General features: G+C 31.0%; 1 long non-coding RNA gene across 1 annotated transcript; it reads right to left on the reverse strand.

Moving 5' to 3' along the window:
* Positions 1-1,036: 1,036 nt before the first annotated feature.
* On the reverse strand, positions 1,037-8,886 carry LOC129231348 (uncharacterized). The gene is made up of 3 exons (XR_008581245.1): positions 8,837-8,886; positions 7,114-7,235; positions 1,037-1,253 (listed from the first exon to the last, which is right to left on the reverse strand). It is a non-coding gene; the product is annotated as an uncharacterized LOC129231348 (long non-coding RNA).
* Positions 8,887-14,720: the final 5,834 nt, after the last annotated feature.

Raw genomic sequence — 14,720 nt, forward strand, 5'->3', positions numbered from 1 at the left:
AATATCGGGTAAAGTTGGGTCGGCCAGCGTAAAACGGCTAACTTTTTTACAATATTGGGCAATACTCGTTGCCAGTATTGGCCAATACTGGCAAATCAAAATTGGCTAATGTTGGCCTGTAATTTTTCCCCAGTATTGGCAGATACTCGGAGCGAGTTTTGGCCAATATCGGTTAAAGTTGGGTTGGCCAGCGTCGAAAGGTTGACTTTTTAACAACATTGGGCAATACTTGATGCCAGGATTGGCCAATACCGGGTAGCAATCTCTTTTGCCGCATTGGCCGATACTCGAGCCAGTACTGGCCAATGGGACCAGGTGACACTGGCCGATTATATACGTAGCTATTAGCCAGTGTTGGGTAATACTGCTAAAACAGAATTCAGTCTTTAAAAAAAAATAAAAAAAAAATCGGCATAGAGGCTTCCATCCTTCAGTTTTAGGGTTTTTACCCCTTTTAATTGAAGGATGGAAATCTGTGTGACGATTTTTTTTTCTTCAAAAAACGGAATTAGTCTTTACTGAGAAGTGGCACCCATAGCTATGAAGCTTTGACACTGCACTAGAGGTATAAAACCCAAAACTGTGCGTTAGTGTTTTATTCCTAGCGCACTGGTCAAAGGTCCCTCGACCTTTCTGTCTTAAAACGATATAATTAACGGCTACAATAACTTGACTAGAGGAAAATTGACGGTTTATCATTTATTTTATTAGATTACTGACAGTAATATCTTTCATTTTTTATGATTTTTAATGAGCACAAATTACTTTTTTGACGCCAAATGTTAAGATTGTGGGAAATTAAGATTCATTATTATTAAGAGTAAGGATCAGATTTAAGCATGATAGTTCTTCCCATTGACAGTATTTCCATCATAAATGTTTTGTTCGTTCATTCGATCATATAAATGATATAATCAAAATCCTTATTTTTTTCTTAAATTAATATTTTGGAACAATTTATATATTTACAAGTTCATTGGGAAAAAATTTTTTATTCATTTTTTTACACATTATCAGCTAGGTAATATGTAAAAAACATACATATTATTTATAACATAAATATGTTTCATTAAAACATACATATATATTGTGTTTACATATTATGAGCTTTTTTGTCTTCGTTTCGACCATTCAGTGTCCTTTATTTGATACTGTGAGACCGATGATCCCAATCTACAGCTCCAGCAAGTATCTGCCGATTCTGCGGCTGATAGCATTTGTATTCGCAGCATCTCACTTAATTTTTACACTTGCTAAAGAGAAAGAGAAAAAAAGCAGTCACTTAAAATATAATTACACTTTTTTTTAACTCTGCAATGTGCAAAGCAAACACATAGTAAGGATTACTACTTATAACCAACATGTAAATTGTAAACTACATACAATGGACTCTCTTTTTTTGCAGGGGTTACGTTCCACAGAAATGCTGTGTAAATGAAGACTTAACAGTAATGTTAAAATAGGTTAGGTTATGTTCCATTGATAAAAAATATGTACTAATTCCAATACAAATACACAATGGACATGAAGGAAACATGAATTAACTTGGGGAATACGAATAAGAGCTGTTTATGATATTCCTTTGGCAGTCATTTTTCTATGCAGGGCTTTTTCTTTGTGGGGCATGAGCACATCCATGGTTACTTGCATCATTTCAATGATGGGATCTTCCTTTACAAACACACAAATCAGAAAGATCCACTGTCAAAATATGGCTCAAAATTTAAATGTGGAAGCCTTCGGTCGAGTATCATCAATGTTGGTATTGTTGTTGGTTTTGTTCTTATTTGTCACTTCTAAAAGCTTTTTTTCAAGTGAGCTATGAATTGTGTGAGTTTAATAATATTACTTCTGAAAAGAGCTCTAAAAATGTCTTCAATGGCTCAAGCTCCCTTATAAGCATGCCAAAATGCAGTTTTCATTTGTTATCCATAATCTTAGAAGTTTGAAATATGAAAATTTTGAAAAACTTGATGCATTTTAATGCTGCATCTGCAAAAATCAAAACTCATCCATATATAATGAAATAACGGGGTCAAATCTTAAACTGTGTGTAATGAAATCTGTGTAAAATGAGGGTATTGCAAATTAATTGGTAGTTAATCTGACATAAGTAGTGGTGCAACAAGAATGGTTTGAAGGTCAAACTCTCCCCAGAGTTCTTAGCTTCAACATATACTGCTAATTCTATTACTGTAGAAACGGTAGAGTTAGCAATTTGCTACCAATTAGATAAAATTAAACACATCAAGACTATAGACCTTCCCTCCCATTCAGGTAAAAATTCTTGCTGCTCCAGTGGAGATGATTAACAACTATAAAATTATTTCACTGCTGATTATAGCAGTAACGAAACATTTTCCAAATCATGTCTTACTCTTTGATAGGACTCTTTACTTTGGAAAATTTATACATTCAAAAAATTTCTCGCAGATTCCTACATTTTTTTTTCTTTCTTTTTGGCTTGGGGGGGGAGGGAAAAGTTCTCAACTTGTACCCTTTCCCCAAACCGATAAATGACACCACATACAATAGAGATATTTTTTTACAACAATTATGAGTGATGAAATCATATGATTCCAAAAGTTTTCTTTGATAAATTTAATTTCAGCTACAAAAATGATGCTGTTCACCATCAACTAAAATGTTTGCGGATCACATGAAGATTGCTCGTGGACCACTGTGGGCTTTTAGTGGTAGCCCCCATTTACCCTTGCAATTATTAGACACTGTAAAATAACTCATATACAAATACATTATCCCTCATATTATTTTAGCAAGTATTTTTAAATTACAAAATGAAAAAATTACGCATAACTTGATTTGCGGATATAAATGATTTTCTTTGAATGGTTGTGTACTTCTGTTGTTGTAAACAGAAAGAGAGAAGACTTATAAGTTCAATATCAAACAAATTTATGTAGTACAATCCTAAGCTAGGTAGTTACAGCAGAATATTTACAGGTGATAGAAATTCAATACAGATTAAATGTATAAGAAAATCACTTTGAAGAAATTTTTATTTTAGACTTAGTTTACCACCATTAAATTTAGATTGAATTAAATAGAAAAAATCTATTTTATCATTAAGTAGTTTATTCTGCATAAATTGTTAATTTTATTACTTTCAAAAATGATCTATCAAACTACTGTTCAGAGTATGGATTTTTGAGGATCAATACATTTCTTAAATTAAGATCAGATTCCATAAAACTTCTAATTTTTGCTCACAATTCTAATTGTTGTATTTTGCAAGCAAAAAGGAAAAGAAATCCTAGAGGCTTTAGATGCTAATTCTTCTAATTTTTAAAAATAATTGTATTATTATTTTATAGAAATATTTTTTTATATTCTAAATAATCTTTAGAATATAAAGAGATATTTCTAGGCTTGAATAAGTTCAAAATACAATGAGTATTAAAGCAAGTCATCTATTTTCTTTGTCATTCAAATAAAGATACTTCACAATCAAAAGTTCTTAATCGTGCACTATTTACTAAGACAATCTGGTACTAGTTTTACTATAAACACTATTTTTCATGAAAACAAAATCTCCTCAGGGCTACTACTGACTTCAGCTATTAAAATAATTACTTCTAGTAATCTATGATATAAAAGCCTTCAAAATAGTTGCCAGATGCAGAAATAAATAGATACGGAAAATAATTTTTGAAAAAGTCATCAGATTTAGAAAATAATTTCGAAATAGAAAACAAATTTAAATGTTCAATAATCGATAAACATACTTTTTTAAATACATAGAAAGTTATAATTTGTACACAGTACAAAATTAATTCAGACTGTCAAAGTAATTTTAATGTAAAGGAAAATATTCAGATGTTAAATTTAAAATTTATTGTTTTTAGTTCATAATTCTTGTGACCATATGCATCAGCCTTACGATTACAAACTCATTTAAAATTGACAATAACCAGGAAAAAAAATTAATATGAACTAGAAATATATATATAATATAAAATGTGCAGATTTGAAAAAAGAAATACTTGGCACTCTTCAACAAAGAGATGGCAAATTTACTAAAAATCTCATTGTTGTAGGTTAAGCAGGTCTTGAAGAAAGTAACATTAAGGTAAAAACCTGTTTCTTATTTTAAGCACTACACCCTTCTTGAAATTTAAAAAAAAAAAAAAAAAAAACTAGTGCTCTTTTTTTATTAAAAATATTTTCCAAGTACCAAAACTGAACTTATATAATGATAACTCCAAAAGAGATAAAAATTCTTACAACAGAAATCTAAATAGAATGTAAGAGAAGAAAAATGTGCCTTTTAGTCCTCCTTTGTTTTGTTTATCTATCTGTGATAAAATTTGGTTGTAACCAAAGAAACATTTGCAATTTCTTAATTTAATTATATTAAACAGACATATTTCTCATATAATTTAAAATACTACATATTCTTTCAACCTAAATATGTTTTTTCTTTTAAAATTTAACTACATAGCAAGCTTAGAAACAATTAAGTCCCCTATGTAACTTTGTTGTCTCCTGTGTTACCAAGATCAAGGTAACACAGGGGACAAAATGGTATTAAAAATTCCCCTTGTATTGATGGAAACAATGCAAAAGTATATGATTTTTTTCCTTTAAACTCAACCTGAAAGTTTTAACATGGGTTAAACAATACAATAATTAAACCTTTCTATAATTTAATAGTAACACAGGGGACACATGAAAAAGTCACCTATATCTAAAGTTCTTTTTTCTTCACCTGGAACTCTTCAAAATAGCACATGTGAAAAAAATGACTACTTTACATTAATAACGTGTAGAAGTACATAGCTATCGTTGACAATATTTAAGTAACACATTCTTATTATAATAATTAAAGAAGTAAGGAGGCAATATCACAGGAGACAAATATCAGGAGACAAAAGATTTTCTTCCATAAAATAAAAATAAATTTGAAATTTTATTTTAAAAACATGTTAGTATAATATGTTAATAATGAGTTGAAAAGAAAAAGAAACATATTTTTAAAAAATTAATAACATGAAAAAAAAAGGGTTTAAAAATAAAGTGCTGTTGGGACATGGTTTTTTTATAAGACACAATTTCAATAACCCCATTCAAAAAGTAAAAAATATACTTAATTTTAGTAATGTATCAATGAAAAATATGTCAGACCTATCATTTTTAGTATTTACATTTAACTTTGGAGTAAAATTTGGGAAAAAGTTACAGGGCAGTTCTCAAAAGGTGGGAGCAAACACAGACCTCAACTTTGAAGCTTCAACACAAAATAACTTTCATTTTAATTGACTCAAAAATTTTTGAGTTAAATAATAAAACTGTATAGAGGCAAGAATTATGGAAAAATGAAATTATGGAATATTAATGATAAATGGAAATAATTGTTAAATATATTAAAAATTATGGAAAAAATGCTCTTCAAATACCCTTAAAAATATATTTTCTTTGCTAAAAGGCACAATTTTAGACTTTTAAATGTTAACTGAGCAAATGTACCATCAAAAAAAATTTTTTTTTTAATTATTTCCAACCGTTTCAAAACAAAATTAAGGGTATGAATCTCAAACTGAATATTTTTTTGATAATATTTTCTACAAATTAAAAAATTAAAGACAAATTATTTATTGTGTAAAAAATTTAAAAAAACGAAAGAAGTTGGAAGTTTCATGTATGTCCAAAAGTTACAATCTTGACAATGCTATTATTTGAGTACTAAATATATGATTTATATGTTTTAAAGGTATTTTTCGATCCTCAAAATCAATTGTTAATCATTTTAAAGTGTTTTCATATGTTTTTATGCAGTATCTTTGAAGCAAAATCACTTTTCTTAAACATATATGTGAGATGTCCAAATTGCGTTATGATCTAGATGCCGATAATTCTGTCCATTGATTCAATATTATGAGCTTCGGTCTTGTAACCTTAATAAAAAAAAGGCTATTATAATGTTAATTTCTTTAATCCATTGCAATTTTGCACAATTAATACGTTATGCATTAAACATTACATAAATAACAGTAGAAACTCAAGTTATGATGTAACGAATAGTAAACAAAGGCGGCAAAAATTGCCAAGCAAACCCCGATTGGCGACAACTCACAGCGTACGATATGCAAAGGGTTACCAGACAGGAATTCAGGTTTTCGCCAACAGCGTCGGTTTTGGCGACTTGATCACCTGCGCTGGCAAAATTGATGTTTTTTTTTCCGATTCTACAAAACCATAACAAAATTTTATTATTTTAAGACCAGTATATAAGGTCACTCATGTACTTCATAAATCCTCTATTTTTCATTGCAGAATTTAAAAATAAATAAAATTTTCATTGGAAAAGTTCAAAAACTGAAACTTGCATTATGATGTCCAAAATGTTACCTACCGGACAACTGTATGTCCAAAATCTGTTACCTACAGACATTAAATTTGCTATTTATTAAATAGCATAAATACCTGCTGTCTTTTTATGTTTGTGTATGATGTTCTAGGTATACATGCTATGCAACAAAAGCAAAATTGATTTCAAATTCCAAAATTTTAAAAATGGCTCAAAAGCAACGTTTTTGTTCCCACCTTTTGAGAACTACCCTACAACTTTAATTCTTGGACATTAAATGTTACATTAAATTTGGAATGACCCAAATACAAGATTCTTAATCTATGATTGATCACTTATCAAATCATGTACCAGGAAAGAAATTATCACTTTAGATGATTTGTTTCAGCTTAATAATTTTTCTAAACATAGATAAATTTACTATGTTACATGGAAATGCTTTAACATTTCCAAAAACAGATAAATGTTTTCTATTTAAAAAAAACTAGAAAGCTATTTTAATTTATTATTGCCAACCAAGAAGTAAATTTTTAAAAAAATGTTAGCACAGATTCTGCTGTAAGTGAAATTGTATCCAAAAACCAAAAAAAAAAATTAGTAAAGACTACACATTTTTCTCAATATTGGACAAGAGTCTATTTTTTAACAATATGTGTACATTTTAGCCATTGCTCTAATTTTATGTTTTCCCAATTGGAAGGTTTTTATCACTGGTCCGACAGAAAACTAAAAAAATTGTAGTACAAAAACTTTTTATAATTGGCTTTATTATTGAGCAAACTTACCAAATCATGGATCAGTGAAGTGGACTAAAGGGTTGCGGGTTCGAAGCCAGACGGTCGAAGATCTTCTGTAGTGTGGACAAACAGGTATCATTCATCTCTAGAGCCTGAGAGAGGATTCCCTGCTGAAAAGATCAAGAGGTCATACGGGCGGCACAACTTGAACCTCTGGCAGGCATAGATATTAAAAAAGGCAGTAATTAAACAAACCTAAATAATAAACAGTACTATTATGTTTCAAGTAGGCATTTTATTTTTTACCAAATTACAGTGCATTCTATCCTAGTTCCAAAAATAAATTTGAAAAATATCATATATAGATATATCTATATCAGCAAACCATGGCAACATACAACTGAAAGTCTTGTACAACTATTTAAACTTATATTAAAGTTAAGTTCCTAACCTTGAACTATAATTCTTGAGACAAAAATAAAAATTATGTAATCGAAAAAGTCAATTTTTTAAACAGATGCAAACAAATCAAATTACTGAAAGATATTAATGAGAAGTTTACATTAAACTCTTTTTCACATTTAGATATAAAATAGCAAATGTTAAAACATTTCAAATTTTGTTTTTGAAAATAAGAAAATATAATAACAACATACACTATAATATGCTATTATAGGGATTTTGTTAGTTGAAGAGATTTCTTTTTTTTCCTCAAATCTATGTAGTTATTTGAGCATTTTTCTATGCATCAAAATCTTGAAGGCATATATGCTTTTTATTTAAAATACTAACAAGCAATTACTACTCCAACAAGTAGGATGATGTAATAAGTAACCTTTTAGAATATGTAATCTTTTGTGGTTTACAGATTTTTACAGATACAATTTTAAGCAATTATCATAGAATTAAGTATCTTTTCACTTCCAGCTATTATATTGCAATTATCTCAAATAACTTGGATAATCACAAATATATCTAATTGCAAATAAATATTTAATATTACATACAACTTTGAACAATTTAGTATACAACCGCTGGAATCGCAATACAGAGAAAATACACAGCACAACAGAGATAAAGATACTATTTATGCTTACTTTAATAACTTAATACCTTTACTTTCTTAAACTGATGTCAAGTGCCAACTACTGTTAAGATTCAAAAAATCAGTAATCCAACGTCAGAAAGCACAAATATTTGCAAAAATGCTTTCTGACGTTGGATTACTGATTTTTTGAATTTTCAGCACAAAGGTATTTATTCGTTATACTGTTAAGATATTCTAACTTATTTTTTTAAGAGCGCGGGGAGAATTTAAGGGAGAAAAAAGAATATTTTATAAGTTTTTATCTTGTTCGATGCCTGAAAACAGCTAAAATGCAATTTCCCTGTACTATATGAAATCTCTGCAAGATAAGAAAATATAAAACAAAGCAAAATAACTAACATATAGAACTAAACAGTTCAGCGTTTTTTTTTTTAAGTGTTAGCGATAACGTTAATATAGCCCGATTCTCAAACCGTGAAAAGGAACGATTTATAATAAAGGATAGCACATGCTAAAAAGTTTTAATTGAAATGCTTCCCCCCACGCTATTGACATCATAAAACAATCACAAAGACAGCACAAGCAAATTTGGAAGGTTTTTCGGGTAATCAGAACACTATGTGTATTGAACAAAGAGTGAATGCAAAAAGTATAACACATTTCAAATTCTAGTTTAAAGAAATTTGCAATTCTATTCAATATACAAAACGATTTCAAACTTACCCACAGAGCGAGTTAATTTAGCAAATAACAGCAATGGCGTCCTTCGACGGAGCGGAGCGAGAGAACTCCCGGCTCTGCGCATGCGTCATCAGAGAGCGCTGGATGTACAGCACAATATCGAATGGAATCGGCTAATGTCGGCAAAAGCGAAACTCCATACATTTCTTTATCGGGGACAATAGATTCCTAAATTATTTCAGAATAATTTTTCTCAAGTTTATCCACTTATTAGAAGCAGCAAACATCCAATAGGAAAACTATTTTGAATGTAATTCTTTCAGAATACCAATACAGCACAGTATCGGATGCGATCGGCTAATGTCGGCAGAAGATAAAAACGCCGTACATTTCAGTATCGTGTATTATAGATCGATAAATTATTATAAAATGACTTTTTTTTATCGTACCTACGTATTAAAATTCAAAATGTCTTGCAAAAAGTCTGTTTTAAAAGTAATTTTCTAATTCAGAATGTCAATACAGCATAGTATTGGATGCGATCGGCCAATGTCGACAGAAGTGGAACGCCGTACATTGTATCGTGGATTATATAAGTCGATAAATTATTGTAAAATGACTTTTTTTGATTGAACCTACACATTAAAATTCAAAATGCCTTTCAACAAATATGTTTTAAAAGTAATTTTCTAATTCAGACTGTCAATACAGCACAGTATCGGATGCGATCGGCTAATGTCGGCAGAAGATAAACGCTGTACATTTCGGTATCGTGTATTATAGATCGATAAATTATTGTAAAATGACTATTTTTCATTGTAACTACGTATAAAAATTTATAATGTCTTGCAAAAAATCTGTTTTAAAAGTAATTTTCTAATTCAGAATACCAATACAGCGCAGCATCGGATGCGATCGGCCAATGTCGGCAGAACCGAACCTCCATATGTTTTGTTTTTGTAGATAATAGATTCCTAAATTATTTCAGTATAATTTTTCCCAGTATTATCAACACATTACAGAACAAAATATTCACTAAAAAAACTATTTTAAAAGTAATATTTTAATTCAGAATGCCGATACTGCATAGAATCGGATAAGATCGGCAAATGTTGGATGAAGCGAAAACCGTAGATTACTTTATCGTGGATGATAGGTTCCGAAGTTATTGGAAAATAACTTCTCCCAATTGTACCCACGCATTAAATTTCAAAATGCTTTGCAAGAAAACTGTTTTGAATGCACTTTAATAATTGAGGTGCCCAATGTTGCTGAGTATCGGACAGCATTGGACATTAGACAGGAAGCATAAATTTCCAAATATATTTTTGCAGTGCTAAATTTCCTCAAAATGTCTGTTATTCATGTTATTCTTTTGGGAGGAAATTGCGAAATGTTCTGAAAAGTAACCGTTGATTAAGTTTTTCTAATTTGACCAGTATCAGTTGGCCAAGCCTATACAGTATTGGACTAGATCGGCCAATAGCGAGGTCTGTCAGTTTCTTTAATCAGGAGTTTCAAATACCAAATCTACTGGAAAAAGTCTTAGAACAGTTCTACTTTTATGTTAAACACAAAATTTCCTTTTAAAAAACGTTTTATAAAGCCTTTTCACTTTTTCAGTATCGGGATGCCAATACTGCCCAGTATTGGCCAAAATCGGGTAAAATCGTCCGACATACGACGACGCACGCCAGGTTTGGCCAATACTCGACCGATATTGGCCAAAATTGTTGTGCTACTGGGGATGATGATCTTGCTTTTGTAATCTTGCATACGTATTGATATGACAGGATAATGTCAGGATACATTGACATGACAGTATGAAATCAGTACGTTTGCAAGGTGTTTTATCTATTTTATTTATTTGTATTATTTTCACTTCAAAATCGAGAATTAAATTTCATTCTTTAATTATTTCTGTTATTATTTAAGACTGATTAGTTTTCTAGTCTAAAAATATTTTCTTAAAGCAAACATCTGATCGGAAAATCATATAAAGATATTAATAGTACTCGCAATTTAATTTAAAAAATGAAAATTTCTTCGTTTTGCGTAATACTTGACTTATTTTCTCAATTCATGCTTCTAATTGTATTATAATAAAATGCCTAGTTAGGATAATTGCGGAAGTTTTTATAGCACATTTAAGGGTGAAAATAGCAATAAATAAATGAATACAATAAAGTACATTTCCGATTGGATGTCATCATTGAAAATATCCTCTGAACAAAACATATGAATTTATCTTAAAGAATAACGTAAATAATCATTGAATAAAATTAATCTTAATCGTGAGGTTGAAGTGATAATACGAAATTCTGGACTGCATGTCCTTTGTTTCAAATTCTAGGGACGAAAAAACTTTTTTTCGGCCATTTCTATCATTGATTGCAATGACGTCAATATTGACGCCGTATGTATAATATATCAAGATCTGTCAAGGTTGATGCAAGAAATTTTGCTAGTAGGGCATGCACGTAAATCGACATGCTATGATGTGACGCCATGCGCACGACAATGTCCTCTTCCAAGTAGGAAACTGCTGTCTCGGAACCCAGTATTTAATATTTCAACGTTTTCAGCGCCCAGAAAGCCCAAGGCGTCCAATATTCAAGGCGCCCAATGTTCCCAGCACCCAATATTCCCGACGCACAATATATGCTGGCGCCCAATCTTCCCATTTCGGATTGTCCTTACCCTGAAGAGTCAAGTATATGAGTAAAACGAACTAGAACTTTATATTTAATCTCTTTTACAGCGCATTCTACGAGAGATGCTGCCTACTCAGTGCGGGGAACATCCTATAACCCCTATAACTGGTAGCCTTACTTTATCCAGGCGGCAATTTCTGATGGTGGGACATTGAATTGTGCCGTCAAAACGCAGATTCGAAACGACCCCTCATTGACATAGGGACACTTTATCGTTTTTTTTTTTTTTTTTTTTGCTAAGAAAAGTAAATATTCATAGTAGCTAAATAAAATAGCAAAAAAATAGGGTAAGTTTCGTAATATTTACAAAAAGTGAGGATAAAGGGGGGCAAAATTCAGAAATTGTGTCCCCAACTTACTATTTCAATAAAACGTGGAGATTAATTGTTAAAAGTAGCAGCTGTCCCCCAAAAAAAGCAAGAGAATTTTATTATAGTTTGACAGTATAATATTTCATGGTCATCAATTTTTCGAGTTATTTGCTCTAACTTTAAGAACAAATTAAAAAATCTTGACATAAATTCCAGAATTTCTAATTTTTTGACCTTGTCAAACAGACAAAAATCCCGCCTTCTCGAAAACTAGGTTGTCCATGATTTTCTGCTTTGACTGTGACAACTTTAACGGCAAAAAAAACTAAAGATTTCCTTAATGTCCTCTTTGAAGTGGCAACACTGTTGTGTGTTTTGGACTCTATGTGATAGAATTTGGATCGTTTTTCTCGATCGCGTGATCATTCCATTTTAAACATTTATTTCAATGTATAAAGTAACAAAATACTGTATTAAAATTGAGTCCTCATAAATATGGACAGCGGGGATCATTTTATGCAGTCCGAAAAGTCTAGCGATACTATAACGGACCGAAGAACTTCGGCAGAGGATGGGAATGTTACTATCGGTAAGATGTTAATTCACCCATTCTCCGTATCTTTTGGTCATATTTGTTCACCAATTATCATAAAACACACATTGAAACTCCACATCAGTTCAGCGTCTTGAATTTCTAATTATAACTCGAAAATAATGTAGTATTTAAGTAGCTGAAATACAGACTCAAGTTCTCTAATTTACATTTTGTATATTTTCAAAGTTATTAATTTATTGAATAACTCGAGTATTCTAACATCCATTTAAATGTAGTTAATTGCTGTTATTTGCGAAAATATCAAGTACAAAAAATCGATTTTAGTTCATACACCCATCTATGATAATTTTGTCCAATTCCTTCCTGTAGGTTTGCGTTTGCTCATCAGACTCATGCTTAACTATTTTTTAGTGAAGTGTATTAAATTTATATAGTATTATTACTATTTTTGACTACCCCAATGCTATATTTTTTATACGTAACCTATTTATTGATTATATTGTGTTAGTTGCTAACTTCATTTATGTAATGTTTTCTTAGATGAATGATTGTGTATGCATGCGACATACTGTTAAAATGTACCAAAATAGAAGTTAATATTGGTCAAAAGTAAGACTTTTGTTTATTATGTGATAACTAACAATATAATGGGCTCATTTTGCGAAACTCAACTGCATATCTTTTGTGATTAGAGTCAATTTAGGGAAAGTAGGTGTAAAATCAAGCTTTTTTTAGATAAGGTCCTAAAACGAATCCGTTAAATTTGTTTAAATGAAACTTTTGGTGTGTTTTATATACATTGGCAGCGTTCGAAATCATTGATGGTCGGCTGCTCCAAGACTTGTTTTTGAACTCCAGCGCAATTATTTCAGGTTAGAGAGAGAGGGGGGTCATGTCCCTCCCCCCCCCCAAAATTTATTTTTTTATTGTGAAAACAATAATGTAAATTGGTTTCAAACTGCTCATTCTTTTGGTAAGTTCTTCCAAACGCTTGGGTGGGAGGATTCTGCACCTTGCCTACACGTAATTTGTGAAACACACCTTTTCTGAACTTTTATATGCAATGGTACTTCCCTCACCTTTTATTTTTTTGAAATTGGTGCCCTTCTGATTTTGGACAAGGACTACTACATTGTACTAAACAAGTACCTCCTTCCCCTGTTTTCTGCTAGTTTCCCATAAGTTAAAATGCCAGATATCTGCCTTACACAGACCCTGAGAAATGCATACTTCCTCATTGTCGATTATTGATGGGCAGCGTTCGAAACCATTGGCGGTCCACTGGTCCAAAAACAGTGAAAACTGCTTTGAACCACCATGGAATGGGATTCAGTACTCCTACAGGGTTGTAATTTTGGCCGGACAAAACCCATTTTGGTCATGTCACTGGCAAAAACTGGTTAAAACCGGCCCAAACTGGATTTAACCACCATAGAGCTGGTCAAAACTGTGTACACTTCACTTTGTATGCGTAAGATTGCACAGTTTAATGCATGATTAAAAGAAATAGCATGTGTATTTATCATAATTGAAATAATTTTTAAAACTGGTTTATTGATTAAATACAAATTATTCCCAACAAAGATGAAGAACACTCGTTTATTAGGAATATACTAAACAACCTACTATATAATAACTTTTCTCAAAACTTATAACATGTATTCAATGTATTAAAAAATAAGTAATACACTTTGATTAAATTTGAAATTCATTTTGAATGCATAAAACTATGGAACAAGTATGTATTGTGCTATTTACACTGTTTAAAACATGTTATGTCATTTAATTCTACCTATGATGTGACTAATCTTTCAAAATATGTCGTCATTTATTACTTGCATAGGGTGTAAATAAACTGTTTACTTCAATAATGAATAGTGACTGATTATGGGATTGATGTTTTATATTTCTTTTAGTTATGTACTCATTTGTTTTTGATTTTAAACTTTATTATTTCCTACATCCACGTCCAATGGCCAAAACTTAAAAAAATTGATTTTATTCAAACCGGTTTTTCCATGGTTAAAACCACCACTGGCCGAAACTCAAACAACCCTGGTGCTCCATGGGACCAGTGGTCAATCGCCATTGTTTATATTTTAATATTTATTTTTTACATTTACTTTAATTTTGTTTGATTAAATTAAAGTAAGATTTTCTTATATAAAATTTAAATTTGTCCGTTCGCGACCATGATCACTCGTTTCTCTCTCCAGCAGCCGCGTTATCATGCCCTTGATTAGACTTTCCATTCCAGGCGAGCCGTGATCACGCCTGTAGGATCTCAGTTTGAACCAATATATTTGAATTTAAAATTCAAAATGTTTTAAATGACACTAGATGGC

This window comes from Uloborus diversus, chromosome 10 (genome assembly GCF_026930045.1).
Source record: "Uloborus diversus isolate 005 chromosome 10, Udiv.v.3.1, whole genome shotgun sequence".
NCBI classification, from domain to species: Eukaryota; Metazoa; Arthropoda; class Arachnida; order Araneae; family Uloboridae; genus Uloborus; species Uloborus diversus.